This window comes from Rutidosis leptorrhynchoides, chromosome 4 (genome assembly GCF_046630445.1).
Source record: "Rutidosis leptorrhynchoides isolate AG116_Rl617_1_P2 chromosome 4, CSIRO_AGI_Rlap_v1, whole genome shotgun sequence".
Taxonomy (NCBI): Eukaryota; Viridiplantae; Streptophyta; class Magnoliopsida; order Asterales; family Asteraceae; genus Rutidosis; species Rutidosis leptorrhynchoides.
The window spans coordinates 451,391,534-451,415,202 of record NC_092336.1 but is presented as its reverse complement, the minus strand read 5'-3'; positions in this window follow the sequence as shown (position 1 = coordinate 451,415,202).

Below are 23,669 nucleotides of genomic sequence, written 5' to 3'. Positions count from 1 at the left end.
TGGGAAGTTTGTTTCCAGTTGGTAAATCGCGAAGACCACTGGCGTGTACTTAAACTGGGTGGTGGGGATCCATAATCGATTCGTTCCTCAACATTTCATGGTCAGGATCTTTATGCTTTGTGTACCAATGGAGAACTTATTGTTTTTAGAGGTTTGTTTGAAGGAAAATGTTTTCGGGAGGTCTTTAAAGCAAAAGCCCCGGCATGTTGTATCGACTCTCATGAAGAATATCATCTGATGAAATATGATTAACATCATCTATTGTTGGTGGTTGTGAGCCAGTTTGGAGAATCAATTGAGTTATTCAAGTGGACTCCTTCTAAGGACGAATGGGAGGAAATAGATGGGGTGGGAAAGCACACGATTTATATTTGTGGTACAACGTCTCTTTGCGTTGAAGCAAAAACAGCACAACTCGAAAAAAAGATTTACTTTCCGCAGCTGGATACGAAGACCGACAAGGTACTTTGCTATCCGTTGGAAACAGCAAAGGAAAACTATATGTATTACACATATGTTTGTACAATAACCGGAGATCCTATATTGATATGGGGATATCCAAGTCACTAAGGTATGGAATGGAGTGATTATAGTTTTAGCTTTGTTCGCTGATGATTCCCCGAAGGTAACAATCAAGTGATTGTTTTACGCCACCGAAGTAAGTAATGTTGTGACGACCCGAAAATTTCTGACCAAATTTAAACTTTAATCTTTATATGTTTCCGACACGATAAGCAAAGTTTGTTAAGTTGAATCTCAAGAATTTTAAACTATGTTCATACATTCATTTAACCTCGACCAAATTCCAATGATTCACGAACCATTATATGAACGGATATGATTATATATGTATATGTGTATATATTATAACTTGAAAACATTAAGAAAGTATTAGAAGTATAATACTTTACATAAACGTATTTGTTTCAAAATATATTCAAATAATTATCGATGGAATTAGAAGATGATATCAAATGATTGATTTATCAGATACATTGAATGATGATTACGAGTCCCTATTGAGAGGTCCACTTTGATTTAGAAAACCTTTCCTTTTTAACGATATTCGGAATAAATGGTAAAGTGATCTTCGTGTAAGGACAAAGTGGTAAGTAATAAGAGCTAGCCAGATTGGTGGAAATTCCTGTTAAATTCCAATACATGCCCTACAATAATTGCCCCGTAACTTTAATAAAATAAAATTAATTAACCAACATATTATGTATTGTAAAAGTGAAAGTAGGGAATATAGGTAAATTAGAAAATAGACATTGACAAGTTAAATAGATCGACATTTTACATTAAGATGATTCATTACGTTTGATTTTCCTTTAGACTTAATCCAAAGAGTCATGATTAAACTGGAAGTTAAAACCTTGAAACCTGATATGATTCATATATGATTTTATGAAAATGTCTTTTCGATATAATAGACTTTTAAGAACGTCTTATGACATAACAACTTCTACTATTATAACCTTTGTAATAAAATGATTTTTGAATATAAAATAATTTTGATTATTAAAATGTTTTATGAACGTTTGTATATAAATGAACTATATCAATTTTAAACTTTAAAATACAAATGTTATGAAATAGTAATTCTTAATATTTAAATGATTTCTAAATATATAAGTTTTGAATGACATTAGTTTTGAAAAACTATATTAAGTAAATAGTTCAAATTTATATTTCAAAATGAAAATATAAATATATATAATTTAGTCATAAAATATCCTGATTTAATCTAATATATTTTGACAAACAACGAGCCACTAATTTATAGAAGCAAATGACCACAACGCTCAATTTTATAAGTTACATTTATTATAAGATAATTTATTGATGAATAATTCAAATTATTAATAAGAGTACACGTCGCGTAACGTAAAAGGCTAGTTTTCTAAGCGTACGAAAATGCGTTCGAAAAACCGGAACCTGTACTTAAGTCAAGGGTCAACGTACAACACATCGGTGTAAAAATTACAAATCAACTATGAACGAGAATATAATATAATATTTAATTAATTCTAAAGATTAAATATATTATATATTAAATAATATTTATATATATATTATACTCGTGCATAATATTTAACTTTGTGAGCTGGAGTATTTAACAAGGGTGTCGGCAGACTAATTAGTGCATATGAGCTGGATTTACCTATCATGCGATCGCATTATTTAAGCATTGAGACTCCATGCGATCACATGGAGTCAGGGTGCTGGACACATCTATAAATCAATCAAGTTCGTTCGGGTATACACACATATACTTACCTCTGTCTCTAAATCTTTCTTTATATATATTATAATAATAATAATAATAATAATAATAATAATAATAATAATAATAATAATAATAATAATAATAATAATAATAATAATAATAATAATAATAATAATAATTATTATTATTATTATTATTATTAAGATTAATATTATTATTAATCTTAACTAGTAGTATGGGTATTATTATTTGTAATATACATAAAATACTACGACGCGGTCATGAGCAAATTATATCAAGACGGGTTTTTCGAGTAGGATAGGGCTAAGGAAATTATGGGTTATAGCTATGGAGGTGATGGGTAATGTACGAGGGTATGCTCGTATGGTCAATCTAGTATTTATTATCTCCGTTGCGTCTACGTACCTTTCCTGCAATATTGAATCTCAATATTGATACGTGAGCACTCATAACTTAACTTTTATATATTAATAGTGTATCCCTGACTAGTGCTCGAGTATATAGGATTATGCATGCTTGTACTTTTGATATTGCCATTAGATAGGTTATGTTGAATCCTGAATTAGTTACATATGCGGTTGAGATAAGGTATAAGATATGCATGTCGTTGGAAAGCTAGCGAAAAATTAAGAACTTTTCATTTAGATATGAACGGATTAGAAGTTATAGTCAACTGAATTTTTGTATTATTATTAAAAAATAATATTATTATCGTCGTTATTATCGTCGTTCTAGTTTTTATTTAATAATAATAATAATAATAATAATAATTATTATTATTATTATTATTATTATTATTATTATCATCATCATTATCATTATCAATAAAAAGTATTATCATTAAAAATTATTATTTTTATTATTATTACTATCAGTATTATCGTTAAAGTTATAATTAGTATTATCATTGATATTATCATAACATATAAATATATATACTTAATTTAGGTTCGTGAATCCGAGGCCAACCTTGCACTTGTTCAATGACGTTATATGTATTTTTACTACGAAATACTATAGGTGAGTTTCATTTGCCTTTTTACCCTTTATATTTTTAGGCTGAGAATACATGCGCAACTTTTATAACTGTTTTACGAAATAGACACAAGTAATCGAAACTACATTTTATGGTTGAATGATCGAAATCGAATATGCCCCTTTTAGTTTGGTAGCCTAAGAATTAGGGAACTGGCCCCTAATTGACGCGAATCCTAAAGGTAGATCTACGAGAACTAACAACCCCCATTCTGGAATTTGGAATGCTTTAGTACTTCGAGTTTATCATGTCCGATGGGTGTCCTGGAATGATAGGGGATATTCTATATGCATCTTGTTAAGGTCGGTTACCAGGTGTTCACCATATGAATGATTATTATTTCTATGCAGTTTGCGAAATGCCTGATACGAGATGTGTATTTATGAGAAATGAAAATCTTGTGGTCTATTAAAATGATGAAAATGATCATTTATGATAAACTAATAAACTCACCAACCTTTTAGTTGACACTTTAAAGCATGTTTATTCTCAGGTATTAAAGAAATCTTCCGTTGTGCATTAGCTCATTTTAGAGACCTTAATTGGAGTCATTCATGGCATATTTCGATAGATGTTGCATTCGAGTCATTGAGTTCATCAAGATTATTATTAAGTTAATTATAGTTAGATAGTGGATATTATGAAATGGTATGCATGCCTGTCAATTTTTGATGTAAAGAAAGTTTATCTTTTAAAAACAAATGCAATGTTTGTTAAATGTATCATATAGAGGTCAAATACCTCATGATGAAATCAACTATTGTGAATCATTTTTAATCGATATGGACTTTGTCCAGATGGATTAGGATAGGTTATGAAAGTTGGTATCAGAGCGGTGGTCTTAGCGAACCAGGTCTACATTAGTGTGTCCAACTGATAAGTCGTTAGGATGCATTAGTGAGTCTGGACTTCGACCGTGTCTGCATGTCAAAAGTTTTGCTTATCATTTTGTGTCATAAATTATTTACTTATCATCCTTAGGAAATTACCTGCTTATCATTCTTAGTCTAGACACATCTTATTGCATTGATTGCTTAAATAATGTATAGACAAAATTCATATATTAGCGTATCTGCTAAATCACATCTTAGCGTATCTGTTACTGTAAACTTTGCCTGTCTTATTCCGCAAATTCCTCTGTAATCTATGAAATATTTTACTCTATATATATATATATATATATATATATATATATATATATATATATATATATATATATATATATATATATATATATATATATAATTAGAATATCATCCGATAGCCGGAAATCATTTCATATCAAAAAATCATTTATTCAATCGTACGAAATGAAACTCGCCACCAGTTCAAGTTCCTCAGATTCCGATATGGAGTTTCACTCAAGCTCCGAAAGCAGTGTGACCAGAATGGATCAACCAATAAGCCATCATCTATTCTGGATGAATTGGGGATGGGTTCGTAGCCTCCTCAATCATTGGAGACAAGAAGAAGGTGATACTTTCCATCCACCACATTGCCCTCTTGGTGAAGAACCTGAAGCACTTACCGGCGAACCTGTCCGAAACACCATTTTCTCTCTCATTTCCAGAGTATCTCGTCACGATTATATACTACATCAAATTCTAGATTTTATTTATCCGCTCGTCCGAACCGACAATCACCCCGGTGTAATAGAAGAAGTCAACGAGCTTCACGCTCGGGTAGTGGTTTTGGAGAATATGGTGCAAAGATTACAAACACCAGCAACAGCATCAGCAGCATAACCAGTACCACCATCATCAACGCCAACAGTACCATTACCATCCCCAACCACAAATGCGTCGTAAACCTCAACTTTACAATCTGTCCCACGAGCACCATTGTCATACACTCTGTAGATACTAAGGAATACCAACAACAACAAACAATGAAGTGTTGATTCATAACTTCATTGGAGAAACATTCTGTGACGAATATGTAGTCTCTAAAGTCTTAGAGATTATCTATTCTAGCCCTAACCATAAATCAGTTGTGTAAACCAAAGTGATAGAAGGAAGAGTAGAAACCCTGATAAGAATGGTGTGTGATTTACAAGCTAGACTTGTTTTACCAACAACATCAACAGTACCGTAGCATCACCAGCACAGTCAGTGCCTTCAATATTATCAGAATCAGTAGCACCTATAACTTTACAAACTCCGCAAGTTCAAGAATCACCGTGGACATCATTACAAATCAACAACAAGTATGTCATATCAATGAGTTATGAAGTATTAACTCATTTCCACTGAAGGATTTATATGTATATCTTATATATATAAATTTTTAAACCATAATAAATCTTTCCGTACTAAGCTATTATGTGCGAATCGTAACTACTCGGTTATTCATATTACTAATATGCTAGGATGTACATCCTTCATTAGTGACTTAATCATCGTCAACTACAATCTCTGTTTCAACTCAATGAATTTCATTTCATAATAAATCAAGTGTATTATTCAAATATATGTTTGATTTTACACTTTCATCATCGATGTACGTGAAACTTTTCAGATAACATCATTCGTACCTTGCGAAATTCACAAGAATTCCATGAATCAAACATCATACATCAACAAATAACGAAGTATTGATTCATAATTTCAATTACATTGAAGAAATACTCCGTAAAAGTTATGTAATTTCTAAAGTTTAGGGATTATTCAATTCTAGATTCAAACGTAAATCAAATGAGCTTAATTTAATATTAACTTATTAAATCTATGTTACATTTGAAGAAAATATACACATATATATTTTCATAAAGATTGTAATAAAAAATTTTTGTACAAAATATTAATTGTGAAAATTTTTGTACAAAATATTAATTGTGAAAATTTTTAACGGGTAGGTAATACCCGAGAAATATATAAATTCACAATTAATATGTTAGATTCTTCGAATATGATTCAGCAATCATCAACTATACTCACTATTTCCTAAACAATATACATTCTTTTATAAAAATCAGAACAACCATACACATTCAAATTCAATTACAGAATTTAATTCGAGATATAACTGGTATTATCACTTTTAGATTCTTACATCTTTCAAAACTATACTTTGACTTCAAAACTGTGCTAGAACATCATATGTATATTAACGATTACATTCGGTGTTCAAACCCTCTGAAATTCCTGGAGACACTTCAAAGAATGAGCAATCGAGATGATTATCCAACCACATATTACCCACAGTTATGTACCTAAAAAGCTCTCGAAACCAAAGTCATAATTCAACACGTATCCGTATCAGACTCTTTGGCATTTATTAGCAAAAATAACTTTGCGATTCCTTTTCAAATTAGTCAGTTTTGTCACAGGTCCAGTAAGTCAACTTCGACTTTTCAGTTGAAACAGTCTTATTATAACCTTGATATAGACGTTGCCCTTTCGTCATCGTTACCGGAGAACCGTTTATGTTTCACCACATTAGCAGTAAACTTACCAACAACTTCATTGATCTTTAAGCCTCTCTGAAAAATCACTGTACCTATTCATTGGAAACCCCATAAATTACTCATCCACATTTTGTAATAAGAATTTTCATACCAATTATTGAGAATCAGCAATCAATATTTTGAAATCTCGCAGCATGTCTACATCAACAGTTATATAACGTCTGTAGTGACCCGAACTTTTCCATGTTTATATATATATTAAATGAAATTGTTATTTACATGATTAAGTGTTTCCAACATGTTAAGCAATCAAACTTGTTAAGACGTGATTAATTGAAATAGGTTTCATATAGACAATTGACCACCCAAGTTGACCGGTGATTCACGAACGTTAAAACTTGTAAAAACTATACCATGACATATATATGGTTATATATATAGTTAACATGATTTTATTATAAGTATGTATCTCATTAGGTATTTTAACAATGAGTTATATACATAAAAATGAGACTATTAATTTAAGAAACTCGAAAACGATATATATAACGATTATCGTTATAACAACGTCTTACTAGGTACATATGAATCATATTAAGATATTGATACACTCGGTTAATTATGTTAAATGATAAGTAAATATATTATTAAGTGTATTAACAATGAAATACATATGTAAAAATAAGACTACTAACTTAATGATTTCGAAACGAGACATATATGTAACGATTATCGTTGTAACGACATTTAACTGTATATATATATCATACTAAGATATATTATATATCATAATATCATGATAATATAACAATTTAACATCTCATTTGTTATAATAAACAATGGGTTAACAACATTCAACAAGATCGTTAACCAAAAGGTTTCAAAACAACATTTACATGTAACGACTAACGATGACTTAACGACTCAGTTAAAATGTATATACATGTAGTGTTTTAATATGTATTCATACACTTTTGAAAGACTTCAAGACACTTATCAAAATACTTCTACTTAACAAAAATGCTTACAATTACATCCTCGTTCAGTTTCATCAACAATTCTACTCGTATGCACCCGTATTCGTACTCGCACAATACACAGCTTTTAGATGTATGTATTATTGGTATATACACTCTAATGATCAGCTCTTAGTAGCCCATGTGAGTCACCTAACACATGTGGGAACCATCATTTGGCAACTAGCATGAAATATCTCATAAAATTACAAAAATATGAGTAATCATTCATGACTTATTTACATGAAAACAAAATTACATATCCTTTATATCTAATCCATACACCAACGACCAAAAACACCTACAAACACTTTCATTCTTCAATTTTCTTCATCTAATTGATCTCTCTCAAGTTCTATCTTCAAGTTCTAAGTGTTCTTCATAAATTTCAAAAGTTCTAGTTTCATAAAATCAAGAATACTTCCAAGATTGCAAGTTTACTTCCAAGTTTTCTAAATCCATTCCAAGTAATCATCCAAGATCAAGAAACCTTTGTTACTTACAGTAGGTTATCTTTCTAATACAAGGTAATAATCATATTCAAACTTTAATTCAATTTCTATAACTATAACAATCGTATTTCGAGTGGAAATCTTACTTGAAATTGTTTTCGTTTCATGATTCTGCTTCAAGAACTTTCAAGCCATCCAAGGATCCTTTGAAGCTAGATCTATTTTTCTCATTTCCAGTAGGTTTATCCAAGGAACTTGAGGTAGTAATGATGTTCATAACATCATTCAATTCATACATATAAAGCTATCTTATTCGAAGGTTTAAACTTGTAATCACTAGAACATAGTTTAGTTAATTCTAAACTTGTTCGCAAATAAAAGTTAATCCTTCTAAATTGACTTTTAAAATCAACTAAACACATGTTCTATATCTATATGATATGATAACTTAATGATTTAAAACCTGGAAACACGAAAAACACTGTAAAACCGGATTTACGCCGTCGTAGTAACACCGCGGGCTGTTTTGGGTTAGTTAATTAAAAACTATGATAAACTTTGATTTAAAAGTTGTTATTCTGGGAAAATGATTTTTATTATGAACATGAAACTATATCCAAAAATTATGGTTAAACTCAAAGTGGAAGTATGTTTTCTAAAATGGTCATCTAGACGTCGTTCTTTCGATTGAAATGACTACCTTTACAAAAACGACTTGTAACTTATTTTTCAGACTATAAACCTATACTTTTTCTGTTTATATTCATAAAATAGAGTTCAATATGAAACCATAGCAATTTGATTCACTCAAAACGGATTTAAAATGAAGAAGTTATGGGTAAAACAAGATTGGATAATTTTTCTCATTTTAGCTACGTGAAAATTGGTAACAAATCTATTCCAACCATAACTTAATCAACTTGTATTTTATATTATGTAATCTTGAGATACCATAGACACGTATACAATTTTTCGACCTATCATGTCGACACATCTATATATATTTCGGAACAACCATAGACACTCTATATGTGAATGTTGGAGTTAGCTATACAGGGTTGAGGTTGATTCCAAAATATATATAGTTTGAGTTGTGATTAATACTGAGATATGTATACACTGGGTCGTGAATTGATTCAAGATAATATTTATCGATTTATTTCTGTACATCTAACTGTGGACAACTAGTTGTAGGTTACTAACGAGGACAGCTGACTTAATAAACTTAAAACATCAAAATATATTAAAAGTGTTGTAAATATATTTTGAACATACTTTGATATATATGTATATATTGTTATAGGTTCGTGAATCAACCAGTGGCCAAGTCTTACTTCCCGACGAAGTAAAAATCTGTGAAAGTGAGTTATAGTCCCACTTTTAAAATCTAATATTTTTGGGATGAGAATACATGCAGGTTTTATAAATGATTTACAAAATAGACACAAGTACGTGAAACTACATTCTATGGTTGAATTATCGAAATCGAATATGCCCCTTTTTATTAAGTCTGGTAATCTAAGAATTAGGGAACAGACACCCTAATTGACGCGAATCCTAAAGATAGATCTATTGGGCCTAACAAACCCCATCCAAAGTACCGGATGCTTTAGTACTTCGAAATTTATATCATATCCGAAGGGTGTCCCGGAATGATGGGGATATTCTTATATATGCATCTTGTTAATGTCGGTTACCAGGTGTTCACCATATGAATGATTTTTATCTCTATGTATGGGATGTGTATTGAAATATGAAATCTTGTGGTCTATTGTTATGATTTGATATATATATAGGTTAAACCTATAACTCACCAACATTTTTGTTGACGTTTAAAGCATGTTTATTCTCAGGTGAATACTAAGAGCTTTCGCTATTGCATACTAAAATAAGGACAAGATTGGAGTCCATGTTTGTATGATATTTTGTAAAAACTGCATTCAAGAAATTGATTTCGATGTAACATATTTGTATTGTAAACCATTATGTAATGGTCGTGTGTAAACAGGATATTTTAGATTATCATTATTTGATAATCTACGTAAAGCTTTTTAAACCATTATTTATGAAATAAAGGTTATGGTTTGTTTTAAAAATGAATGCAGTCTTTGAAAAACGTCTCATATAGAGGTCAAAACCTCGCAACGAAATCAATTAATATGGAACGTTTTTAATCAATAAGAACGGGACATTTCAGTTGGTATCAGAGTGTTGGTCTTAGAGAACCAGAATTTTGCATTAGTGTGTCTTATCGAGTTTGTTAGGATGCATTAGTGAGTCTGGACTTCGACCGTGTTTACTTGAAAAATGATTTCTTAACAAATTTTGTTGGAAACTATATATTTTTAACATGTGAATATTATGTGATATATTAATCTCTTAACGTGTTTGATATTATGTGATAGATGTCTACCTCTAGAACAAGTCCCATTGACTCACCTAATAATAATGAAGAGTCAAATGTAAATTGGAATGATTCGTGGACTGATTCACAAGTTCCCGAAGAGGAACCGGAAGAAGAGTCGGAACCGGAAGAAGAATCGGAACCGGAAGAAGAAATAGAACCAGTGGGGGAAATAATAAAACGGTTAAGTAGAAGAAAATCCTCAACCAACCGACCAAAGTTAATTATGGTCAATGGTGTTTCCGCCAAGGAAGCAAAGTATTGGGAGGATTACCAATTCTCTGATGAATCGGATCCCGAAAAGGATTCCGATGATGTTATAGAAATTACCCCAACACAATTTAATAAGGCAAAAGAGAACAATAAGGGAAAGGGCATAAAAATAGAGAAATTTGATTCCAAACCCGATGAACTTTATATGTATCGTCAACACCCGTATTTCTTAAGTTGTGACAATAACCCGGGAACCTCTAAACCACCAGGTTTTTCTAAACCAATGTGGAAAACGACGGCTCGTATTAGGGGAACATCATATATCCCTAGAAACTTGGCAAAACGAACCAAAACCGAAGAAGAAGAAACGAGCGAGTCGGAATAAGATAGTTGTATTCGTGTGGTGTAATATATGTAATATAGTGTGCTTATGCTTTATGATATATGTAAAAATTGCTTGTATTAATAAGTATTTTTTTTTATGAATCTAACTCTTGTCTATTTTACAGTATAAAAACACAAAATGGATAGACAACCCAATATTTTAAGAGACCTACCCGGAGAAATGATTGATGAAATCTTGTCTAGAGTCGGTCAGAATCCTTCGGCACAACTATTTATGGCGAAATCAGTTTGTAAGATATTCGAAGAACGTTCTAAGAATGTCTTGGTTTATAAGAGACTTTCATTTGAAAGATGGGGGATATCACATTGGGAAACCCATAAGTTACGATGTGTTTACTTTGACGCATATATTGCGGGGAACCCAAATGCTATTTTACGCAACGGGTTAAGAAATTATTTTGACTCAATGTATCCGAATATAGGACTTCATGATTTAGAAAAAGCGGCTAACATGCAACATAAAGAAGCATGCTATGCTTACGGGTTAGTAATGTTCGCTTCTCACCAAAGTGAGAAAAAGAACATCGGGCTACAACTATTAAACAAAACGTTCCCACAAGTGACGGAGTCGGTAATTGGGGTAAGAAATGAGGTTTTTAGGTTATTACGAGACTGTTGGTCATTATGCTACGAAATACTATTAACTACTCTTAATATTCTGTATGATTAACTTGTTCCATTTGACTATTTTGAAGGAAATGGCACCGACTACTCGACACACCGTGAATATGAATGAAGAGGAATTCCGTACTTTTCTAGCTTCAAACATAACCGCAGTACAGGCTGCGCTACATACCAACAATAACCTTGGATCTAGCAGTACAGGAAATCGTGTAGGATGCACCTACAAAGAATTCACTGCCTGCAAACCTTTGGAATTTGATGGAACTGAAGGACCGATCGGATTGAAACGGTGGACCGAGAAGGTCGAATCGGTGTTTGCCATAAGTAAGTGTACTGAAGAGGACAAAGTGAAGTACGCTACGCATAACTTCATAGGTTCTACGTTAACATGGTGGAATACCTATCTAGAGCAAGTGGGACAAGATGATGCGTACGCACTACCATGGTCAGCATTCAAGCACTTGATGAACGAGAAGTACCGTCCCAGAACCGAGGTCAATAAGCTCAAGACAGAACTTAGAGGGTTACGAACCCAAGGATTTGATATTACCACGTACGAAAGACGATTCACAGAATTGTGCCTATTGTGTCTGGGAGCGTTCGAAGATGAGGAAGAGAAGATCGACGCATTTGTGAAAGGATTACCGGAAAGAATTCAAGAAGATATAAGTTCACACGAGCCCGCCTCCATACAACAGGCATGTAGAATGGCTCACAAACTAGTGAACCAGATTGAGGAAAGAATTAAAGAGCAGACGGCTGAAGAGGCCAATGTGAAGCAAGTCAAAAGAAAGTGGGAGGAAAACGGTGATAAGAATCACCAATACAACAACAACAGCAATTACAACAATAATCGCAACAACTATCCCAACAATCGCAACATCAATCGCAACTACAACAAACGGCCCAACAACAACAACAACAACAACAACAACAACAACAATAACAACTACAACAATAATCCCAATAACAATAACAACCGCAACAACAACAACAACAATCAGAAACAGCTATGCCAAAGGTGTGAAAAGTATCACTCGGGGTTCTGCACCAAATTTTGCAACAAGTGTAAAAGAAATGGTCATAGCGAGGCGAAGTGTGAGGTCTACGGACCAGGGGTTAACAGAACGAAAGGAACAAATGGTGTCGGAACGAGTAATGGCGGAGCAAGTAGTGTCGGAGCAAGTTATGCCAATGTAGTTTGTTATAAATGTGGAAAACCGGGCCACATTATTAGAAATTGCCCGAACCAGGAGAACACGAATGGACAAGGCCGCGGAAGAGTTTTCAATATTAATGCGGCAGAGGCACAGGAAGACCCGGAGCTTGTTACGGGTACGTTTCTTATTGACAATAAATCTACTTACGTTTTATTTGATTCGGGTGCGGATAGAAGCTATATGAGTAGAGATTTTTGTGCTAAATTAAGTTGTCTATTGACGCCGTTGGATAGTAAATTTTTACTCGAATTAGCAAACGGTAAATTAATTTCAGCAGATAATATATGCCGGAATCGAGAAATTCAACTGGGTAGCGAAATATTTAAGATTGATTTGATACCAGTAGAGTTAGGGAGTTTTGATGTAATAGTTGGCATGGACTGGCTGAAGAAGGTGAAAGCAGAGATCGTATGTTATAAAAATGCAATTCGCATTGTACGAGAAGAAGGAGAACCCTTAATGGTGTACGGAGAAAAGGGCAACATGAAGCTACATCTTATTAGTAATTTGAAGGCACAAAAACTAATAAGAAAAGGTTGCTATGCTGTTCTAGCACACGTCGAGAAAGTACAAACTGAAGAAAAGAGCATCAATTATGATCCCGTCGCAAAAGAATTTCCCGATGTATTTCCGAAAGAATTACCGGGACTACCTCCACATCGATCTGTTGAATTTCAAATAGATCTTGTACCAGGAGCTGCACCAATAGCTTGTGCTCCTTATAGACTCGCACCCAGCGAGATGAAAGAACTGCAAAGCCAACTGCAAGAACTATTAGAACGTGGTTTCATTCGACCAAGCACATCACCATGGGGAGCTCCTATTTTGTTTGTCAAGAAGAAGGACGGTACATTTAGGTTGTGTATTGACTACAGAGAGTTGAACAAACTTACCATCAAAAACCGTTATCCACTGCCGAGAATTGACGACTTATTTGATCAACTACAAGGCTCGTCGGTTTATTCGAAGATCGATTTACGTTCTGGATATCATCAAATGCGAGTAAAGGAGGATGATATTCCAAAAACTGCTTTTAGGACGCGTTATGGTCATTACGAGTTTATGGTTATACTGTTTGGATTGACTAACGCACCAGCTGTGTTCATGGACCTTATGAACCGAGTGTGTGGGCCATATCTTGACAAGTTTGTCATTGTTTTCATCGATGACATACTTATTTACTCAAAGAATGATCAAGAGCACGAAGAACATTTGAGAAAAGTGCTAGAAGTATTGAGGAAAGAAAAACTGTACGCTAAGTTTTCAAAGTGTGCATTTTGGTTGGAAGAAGTTCAATTTCTTGGTCACATAGTGAACAAAGAAGGTATCCAGGTGGACCCAGCAAAGATCGAAACCGAAACTCCAAAAACTCCGAAGCATATACGTCAATTTCTAGGATTGGCTGGTTACTACAGAAGATTCATCCAAGATTTCTCCAAAATAGCAAAACCCTTAACTGCATAAACGCATAAAGGGAAGAAATTTGAATGGAAGGATGAACAAGAGAAGGCGTTTCAATTATTGAAGAAAAAGCTAACTACGGCACCTATATTTTCATTGCCTGAAGGGAATGATGATTTTGTGATTTATTGTGACGCATCAAAGCAAGGTCTCGGTTGTGTATTAATGCAACGGACGAAGGTGATTGCTTATGCGTCTAGACAATTGATGATTCACGAGCAAAATTATACGACGCATGATTTGGAATTAGGCGCGGTTGTTTTTGCATTAAAGACTTGGAGGCACTACTTAAATGGGGTCAAAAGTATTATATATACCGACCACAAAAGTCTTCAACACATATTTAATCAGAAATAACTGAATATGAGGCAGCGTAGGTGGATTGAATTGTTGAATGATTATGACTTTGAGATTCGTTACCACCCAGGGAAGGCAAATGTGGTAGCCGACGCCTTGAGCAGAAAGGACAGAGAACCCATTCGAGTAAAATCTATGAATATAATGATTCACACTAACCTTACTACTCAAATAAAGGAGGCGCAACAAGGAGTTTTAAAAGAGGGAAATTTAAAGGATGAAATACCCAAAGGATCGGAGAAACATCTTAATATTCGGGAAGACGGAACCCGGCATAGGGCTGAAAGAATTTGGGTACCAAAATTTGGAGATATGAGAGAAATGGTACTTAGAGAAGCTCATAAAATCAGATACTCAATACATCCTGGAACGGGGAAGATGTACAAGGATCTTAAGAAATATTTTTGGTGGCCAGGTATGAAAGACGATATTGCTAAATATGTAGGAGAATGTTTGACGTGTTCTAAGGTCAAAGCTGAACATCAGAAACCATCAGGTCTACTACAACAACTTGAAATCCCGGAATGGAAATGGGAAAACATTACCATGGATTTCATTACTAAATTGCCAAGGACTGCAAGTGGTTATGATACTATTTGGGTAATAGTTGATCATCTCACCAAGTCAGCACACTTCCTGCTAATAAGAGAAGATGACAAGATGGAGAAGTTAGCACGACTGTATTTGAAGGAAGTCATCACCAGACATGGAATACCAATCTCTATTACCTCTGATAGGGATGGCATATTTATTTCAAGATTTTGGCAGACATTACAGCAAGCATTGGGAACTCGTCTAGACATGAGTACTACCTATCATCCACAAACTGATGGGCAGAGTGAAAGGACGATACAAATGCTTGAAGACATGCTACGAGCTTGTGTTATTGATTTCGGAAACAGTTGGGATCGACATCTACCGTTAGCAGAATTTTCCTACAACAACAGCTACCATTCAAGCATTGAGATGGCACCGTTTGAAGCACTTTATGGTAGAAAGTGCAGGTCTCCGATTTTTTGGAGTGAAGTGGGGGATAGACAAATTACGGGTCCGGAGATAATACAAGAAACTACCGAGAAAATCATCCAAATTCAACAAAGATTGAAAACCGCCCTGAGTCGACAAAAGAGATACGCGGACAGTAAAAGAAAAGATATAGAGTTTGAAATTAGAGAAATGGTCATGCTTAAGGTTTCACCTTGGAAAGGCGTTGTTCGATTTGGTAAACGGGGGAAACTAAATCCAAGGTACATTGGACCATTCAATATTATAGATCGTGTCGAACCAGTAGCTTACCAACTGGAGCTACCTCAACAACTCGCAGCTTCACATAACACTTTCCACGTCTCAAATTTGAAGAAATGTTTTGCTAAAGAAGATCTCACTATTCCGTTGGACGAAATCCAAATCAATGAAAAACTTCAATTCATTGAAGAACCCGTCGAAATAATGGATCGTGAGGTTAAGAGACTTAAACAAATAAGATACCGATTGTTAAGGTTCGATGGAATGCTCGTAGAGGACCCGAGTTCACCTGGGAGCGTGAAGATCAGATGAAGAAGAAATACCCGCATTTATTTCCAGAAGATACGTCAACACCTCCAACTGCTTAAAATTTCGGGACGAAATTTATTTAACTGGTAGGTACTATAGTGACCCGAACTTTTCCATGTTTATATATATATTAAATGAAATTGTTATTTACATGATTAAGTGTTTCCAACATGTTAAGCAATCAAACTTGTTAAGACTTGATTAATTGAAATAGGTTTCATATAGACAATTGACCACCCAAGTTGACCGGTGATTCACGAACGTTAAAACTTGTAAAAACTATACCATGACATATATATGGTTATATATATAGTTAACATGATTTTATTATAAGTATGTATCTCATTAGGTATTTTAACAATGAGTTATATACATAAAAATGAGACTATTAATTTAAGAAACTCGAAAACGATATATATAACGATTATCGTTATAACAACGTCTTACTAGGTACATATGAATCATATTAAGATATTGATACACTTGGTTAATTATGTTAAATGATAAGTAAATATATTATTAAGTGTATTAACAATGAAATACATATGTAAAAATAAGACTACTAACTTAATGATTTTGAAACGAGACATATATGTAACGATTATCGTTGTAACGCCATTTAACTGTATATATATCATACTAAGATATATTATATATCATAATATCATGATAATATAACAATTTAACATCTCATTTGTTATAATAAACAATGGGTTAACAACATTCAACAAGATCGTTAACCAAAAGGTTTCAAAACAACATTTACATGTAACGACTAACGATGACTTAACGACTCAGTTAAAATGTATATACATGTAGTGTTTTAATATGTATTCATACACTTTTGAAAGACTTCAAGATACTTATCAAAATACTTCTACTTAACAAAAATGCTTACAATTACATCCTCGTTCAGTTTCATCAACAATTCTACTCGTATGCACCCGTATTCGTACTCGTACAATACACAGCTTTTAGATGTATGTATTATTGGTATATACACTCCAATGATCAGCTCTTAGTAGCCCATTTGAGTCACCTAACACATTTGGGAACCATCATTTGGCAACTAGCATGAAATATCTCATAAAATTACAAAAATATGAGTAATCATTCATGACTTATTTACATGAAAACAAAATTACATATCCTTTATATCTAATCCATACACCAACGACCAAAAACACCTACAAACACTTTCATTCTTCAATTTTCTTCATCTAATTGATCTCTCTCAAGTTCTATCTTCAAGTTCTAAGTGTTCTTCATAAATTTCAAAAGTTCTAGTTTCATAAAATCAAGAATACTTCCAAGATTGCAAGTTTACTTCCAAGTTTTCTAAATTCATTCCAAGTAATCATCCAAGATCAAGAAACTTTTGTTACTTACAGTAGGTTATCTTTCTAATACAAGGTAATAATCATATTCAAACTTTAATTCAATTTCTATAACTATAACAATCTTATTTCGAGTGGAAATCTTACTTGAAATTGTTTTCGTTTCATGATTATGCTTCAAGAACTTTCAAGCCATCCAAGGATCCTTTGAAGCTAGATCTATTTTTCTCATTTCCAGTAGGTTTATCCAAGGAATTTGAGGTAGTAATGATGTTCATAACATCATTCGATTCATACATATAAAGCTATCTTATTCGAAGGTTTAAACTTGTAATCACTAGAACATAGTTTAGTTAATTCTAAACTTGTTCGCAAATAAAAGTTAATCCTTCTAAATTGACTTTTAAAATCAACTAAACACATGTTCTATATCTATATGATATGCTAACTTAATGATTTAAAACCTGGAAACACGTAAAACACCGTAAAACCGGATTTACGCCGTCGTAGTAACACCGCGGGCTGTTTTGGGTTAGTTAATTAAAAACTATGATAAACTTTGATTTAAAAGTTGTTATTCTGGGAAAATGATTTTTATTATGAACATGAAACTATATCCAAAAATTATGGTTAAACTCAAAGTGGAAGTATGTTTTCTAAAATGGTCATCAAGACGTCGTTCTTTCGATTGAAATGACTACCTTTACAAAAACGACTTATAACTTATTTTTCCGACTATAAACCTATACTTTTTCTGTTTAGATTCATAAAATAGAGTTCAATATGAAACCATAGCAATTTGATTCACTCAAAACGGATTTAAATTGAAGAAGTTATGGGTAAAACAAGATTGGATAATTTTTCTCATTTTAGCTACGTGAAAATTGGTAACAAATCTATTCCAACCATAACTTAATCAACTTGTATTGTATATTATGTAATCTTGAGATACCATAGACACGTATACAATTTTTCGACCTATCATGTCGACACATCTATATATATTTCGGAACAACCATAGACACTCTATATGTGAATGTTGGAGTTAGCTATACAGGGTTGAGGTTGATTCCAAAATATATATAGTTTGAGTTGTGATTAATACTGAGATACGTAACACTGGGTCGTGGATTGATTCAAGATAATATTTATCGATTTATTTCTGTACATCTAACTGTGGACAACTAGTTGTAGGTTACTAACGAGGACAGCTGACTTAATAAACTTAAAACATCAAAATATATTAAAAGTGTTGTAAATATATTTTGAACATACTTTGATATATATGTATATATTGTTATAGGTTCGTGAATCAACCAGTGGCCAAGTCTTACTTCCCGACGAAGTAAAAATCTGTGAAAGTGAGTTATAGTCCCACTTTTAAAATCTAATATTTTTGGGATGAGAATACATGCAGGTTTTATAAATGATTTACAAAATAGACACAAGTACGTGAAACTACATTCTATGGTTGAATTATCGAAATCGAATATGCCCCTTTTTATTAAGTCTGGTAATCTAAGAATTAGGGAACAGACACCCTAATTGACGCGAATCCTAAAGATAGATCTATTGGGCCTAACAAACCCCATCCAAAGTACCGGATGCTTTAGTACTTCAAAATTTATATCATATCCGAAGGGTGTCCCGGAATGATGGGGATATTCTTATATATGGATCTTGTTAATGTCGGTTACCAGGTGTTCACCATATGAATGATTTTTATCTCTATGTATGGGATGTGTATTGAAATATGAAATCTTGTGGTCTATTGTTACGATTTGATATATATATATATATATAGGTTAAACCTATAACTCACCAACATTTTTGTTGACGTTTAAAGCATGTTTATTCTCAGGTGAATACTAAGAGCTTCCGCTATTGCATACTAAAATAAGGACAAGATTGGAGTCCATGTTTGTATGATATTGTGTAAAAACTGCATTCAAGAAATTGATTTCGATGTAACATATTTGTATTGTAAACCATTATCTAATGGTCGTGTGTAAACAGGATATTTTAGATTATCATTATTTGATAATCTACGTAAAGCTTTTTAAACCTTTATTTATGAAATAAAGGTTATGGTTTGTTTTAAAAATGAATGCAGTCTTTGAAAAATGTCTCATATAGAGGTCAAAACCTCGCAACGAAATCAATTAATATGGAACGTTTTTAATCAATAAGAACGGGACATTTCAACGTCTACCTCCAAGATTTACATACCTCGAATGTGAAGTTTCTGAAAAATACCCTGAACTGCGAACTAGTTCTTGAAATGCTGATGAAGCAGTAAAAACTATGAACAACCTTAACAGTAAAAAGTTTGATGATAAAGAATAGTGTATTGGCAAAGCTCAGAAAAAGAGAAGTTTTGGAACTGGAAAACGGATGGAGCAAAGTATGAAGGAGGCCGTGGACAAATCACAAAGACTAAACCTGCCTTCAAAGAATTCAAATGATTCAGTGCCTGCTGAAGTCATTAACGAATACCTTGCTCCTTACTTTAAACCTTTGCGGACAATATTCTTCATCATCCTCTGATCTTAGACATTTTAAGATATCATCGTATCTTTCATTATAAATATCCTCCATATTTCTGAAGATATTTCCATAATTATTCTTATCTGAAATCATTTACCTATTCGCGCTGTCTGTAATATATCATAAAAGAAACTATTTTAGCTCTAAATTCTGAAACATTCGAATTTAAAATAGTAATATTTTTGAATTAGTGTTGGGAACTGAAGCATGAATTAGTATAATATAATGACACTTGATCAATGTGATTATATTACAGTAAGTCATGCTGAGTTTATAAATAGAACGTGATGAGTCACAAATCATAACGTCATCATGTGCTATGTTACACGACTCTTGTATTCTCTTTAACCTCTAAAATATCAAGAAAATATTTCTTGATGATTCGGCCTTTTTCGAGGTATTCTAGTAATTTGACAAGTCAAGATCGTGCCATTATAATTTCATTCTTAGAACATTAACAATGTTCATTCCGAAATTCATATCTGCGAATTTTGGACCATTACAAGCGGTGCTTAATCGCAAGAAGAAGAAACGAAAGGACAAAACTCTGAAATATAAATTTGGGGTATAAATCGCAGCAAATAAAAGAGAGCATTAACTGGGGATGATAATAATTATTGAAGACCAAAGCAGGGACTTTGAAATATAAGGGAAGATAAAAAACCCAGCAACAACACATAAATTACAAACCATGTATATCAAGGTTGATCGCAACATAAAGACACGGGAGAATTAAAAGCACTATAACCCCAAGGGCAAAGTAGAAGTAAGAAGATTCCTCTGGTGGAAGATGGAAAAGGAGAATGATTGTTGCGATAGTAAGGATAAGGACAAGGATCAGAACTGGATTAAGCATTTTCATAATCTTTGGTATTTGGGAATTGGGAATTGGGTATAGGAATGGTAAAAGTAACGGAACGGAAGAAGTTAATTTATAGTGAAATATCTGATATAGAAATCAAGGCAGATCTCCACATTTAATTAGAGAGATCCTAATTTTCTTATTCGCCGAAGAATCAAATCTTTTAGATTTCGAAGATTTTCTTTAAATCCCTTGAATTCCGGAATTCAACCAAGACAACGTCAAAAGTTAAGACGAAACTTTATTTCTCATTTCAATCCTTTTGTGAAAACTTCACTCATACTCCTCAAGTAACTGAATCATTTTATCCATATTACTCAATGATGATAAAACTCTATGTAACAACTCATATTTGTCATGAAAACATTCTTATTGTCAAATCATGACCATCCCAATCAAATTTCAGGACGAAATTTCTTTAACGGGTAGGTACTGTGACGACCCAGAAATTTCCGACCAAATTTAAACTTTAATCTTTATATATTTCCGACACGATAAGCAAAGTTTATTAATTGAATCTCAAGAATTTTAAACTATGTTCATACATTCATTTAACCTCGACCAAATTCCAATGATTCACGAACCATTATATGAACGGATATGATTATATATGTATATGTGTATATATTATAACTTGAAAACATTAACAAAGTATTAGACGTATAATACTTTACATAAACGTATTTTTTCAAAATATATTCAAATAATTATCGATGGAATTAGAAGATGATATCAAATGATTGATTTATCAGATACATTGAATGATGATTACGAGTCCCTATTGAGAGGTCCACTTTGATTTAGAAAACCTTTCCTTTTTAACGATATTCGGAATAAATGGTAAAGTGATCTTCGTGTAAGGACAAAGTGGCAAGTAACAAGAGCTAGCCAGATTGGTGAAAATTCCTATTAAATTCCAATACATGCCCTACAATAATTGCCCCGTAACTTTAATAAAAAAAAATTAATCAACCTACATATTATGTATTGTGAAAGTGAAAGTAAGGAATATAGGTAAATTAGAAAATAGACATTGACAAGTTAAATTGATCGACATTTTACATTAAGATGATTCCTTACGTTTGATTTTCCTTTAGACTTAATCCTACGAGTCATGATTAAACTGGAAGTTAAAACCTTGAAACCTGATATGATTCATATATGATTTTACAAAAATGTCTTTTCGATATAATAGACTTTTTAAGAACGTCTTATGACATAACAACTTCTACTATTATAACCTTTGTAATAAAATGATTTTTGAATATAAAATAATTTTGATTATTAAAATGTTTTATGAACGTTTGTATATAAATGAACTATATCAATTTTAAACTTTAAAATACAAATGTTACAAAATAGTAATTCTTAATATTTAAACGATTTCTAAATATATAAGTTTTGAATGACATTAGTTTTAAAAAACTATATTAAGTAAATAATTCAAATTTATATTTCAAAATGAAAATATAAATATATATAATTTAGTCATAAAACATCCTAATTTAAACTAATATATTTTGATAAACAACGAGCCACTGATTTATAGAAGCAAATGACCACAACGCTCAATTTTATAAGTTACATATATTATAAGATAATTTATTGATGAATAAGTCAAATTATTAATAAGAGTACACGTCGCATAACATAAAAGGCTAGTTTTCTAAGCGTACGAAAATGCGTTCGTAAAACCAAAACCGGTACTTAAGTCAAGGGTCAATGTACAACACATCGGTGTAAAAATTACAAATCAACTATGCACGAGAATATAATATAATATTTAATTAATTCTAAATATTAAATATATTATATATTAAATAATATTTATATATATATATTATACTCGTGCATAATATTTAACTTTGTGAGCTGGAGTATGTAACAAGGGTGTCGGCAGACTAATTAGTGCATATGAGCTGGATTTACCTATCATGCGATCGCATGATTTAAGCATTGAGACTCCATGCGATCGCATGGAGTCAGGGTGCTGGACACATCTATAAATCAATCAAGTTCGTTCGGGTATACACACATATACTTACCTCTGTCTCTAAATTTCTCTTTATATACATTATAATAATAATAATAATAATAATAATAATAATAATAATTATTATTATTATTATTATTATTATTAAGATTAATATTATTATTAATCATAACTAGTAGTATGTGTATTATTATTAGTAATATACATAAAATACTACGACGCTGTCATGAGCAAATTATCTCAAGATGGGTTTTTCGAGTAGGATAGGGCTAAAAAAATTATGGGTTATAGCTATGGAGGTGATGGGTAATGTACGAGGGTATGTTCGTATGGTTAATCTAGTATTTATCATCTCCGTTACGTCAACGTACCTTTCCTGCAATATTGAATCTCAATATTGATACGTGAGCACTCATAACTTAACTTTTATATATTAATAGTGTATCCCTGACTAGTGCTCGAATATATAGGATTATGCATGCCTGTACTTTTGATATTGCCATTAGATAGGTTATGTTGAATCCCGAATTA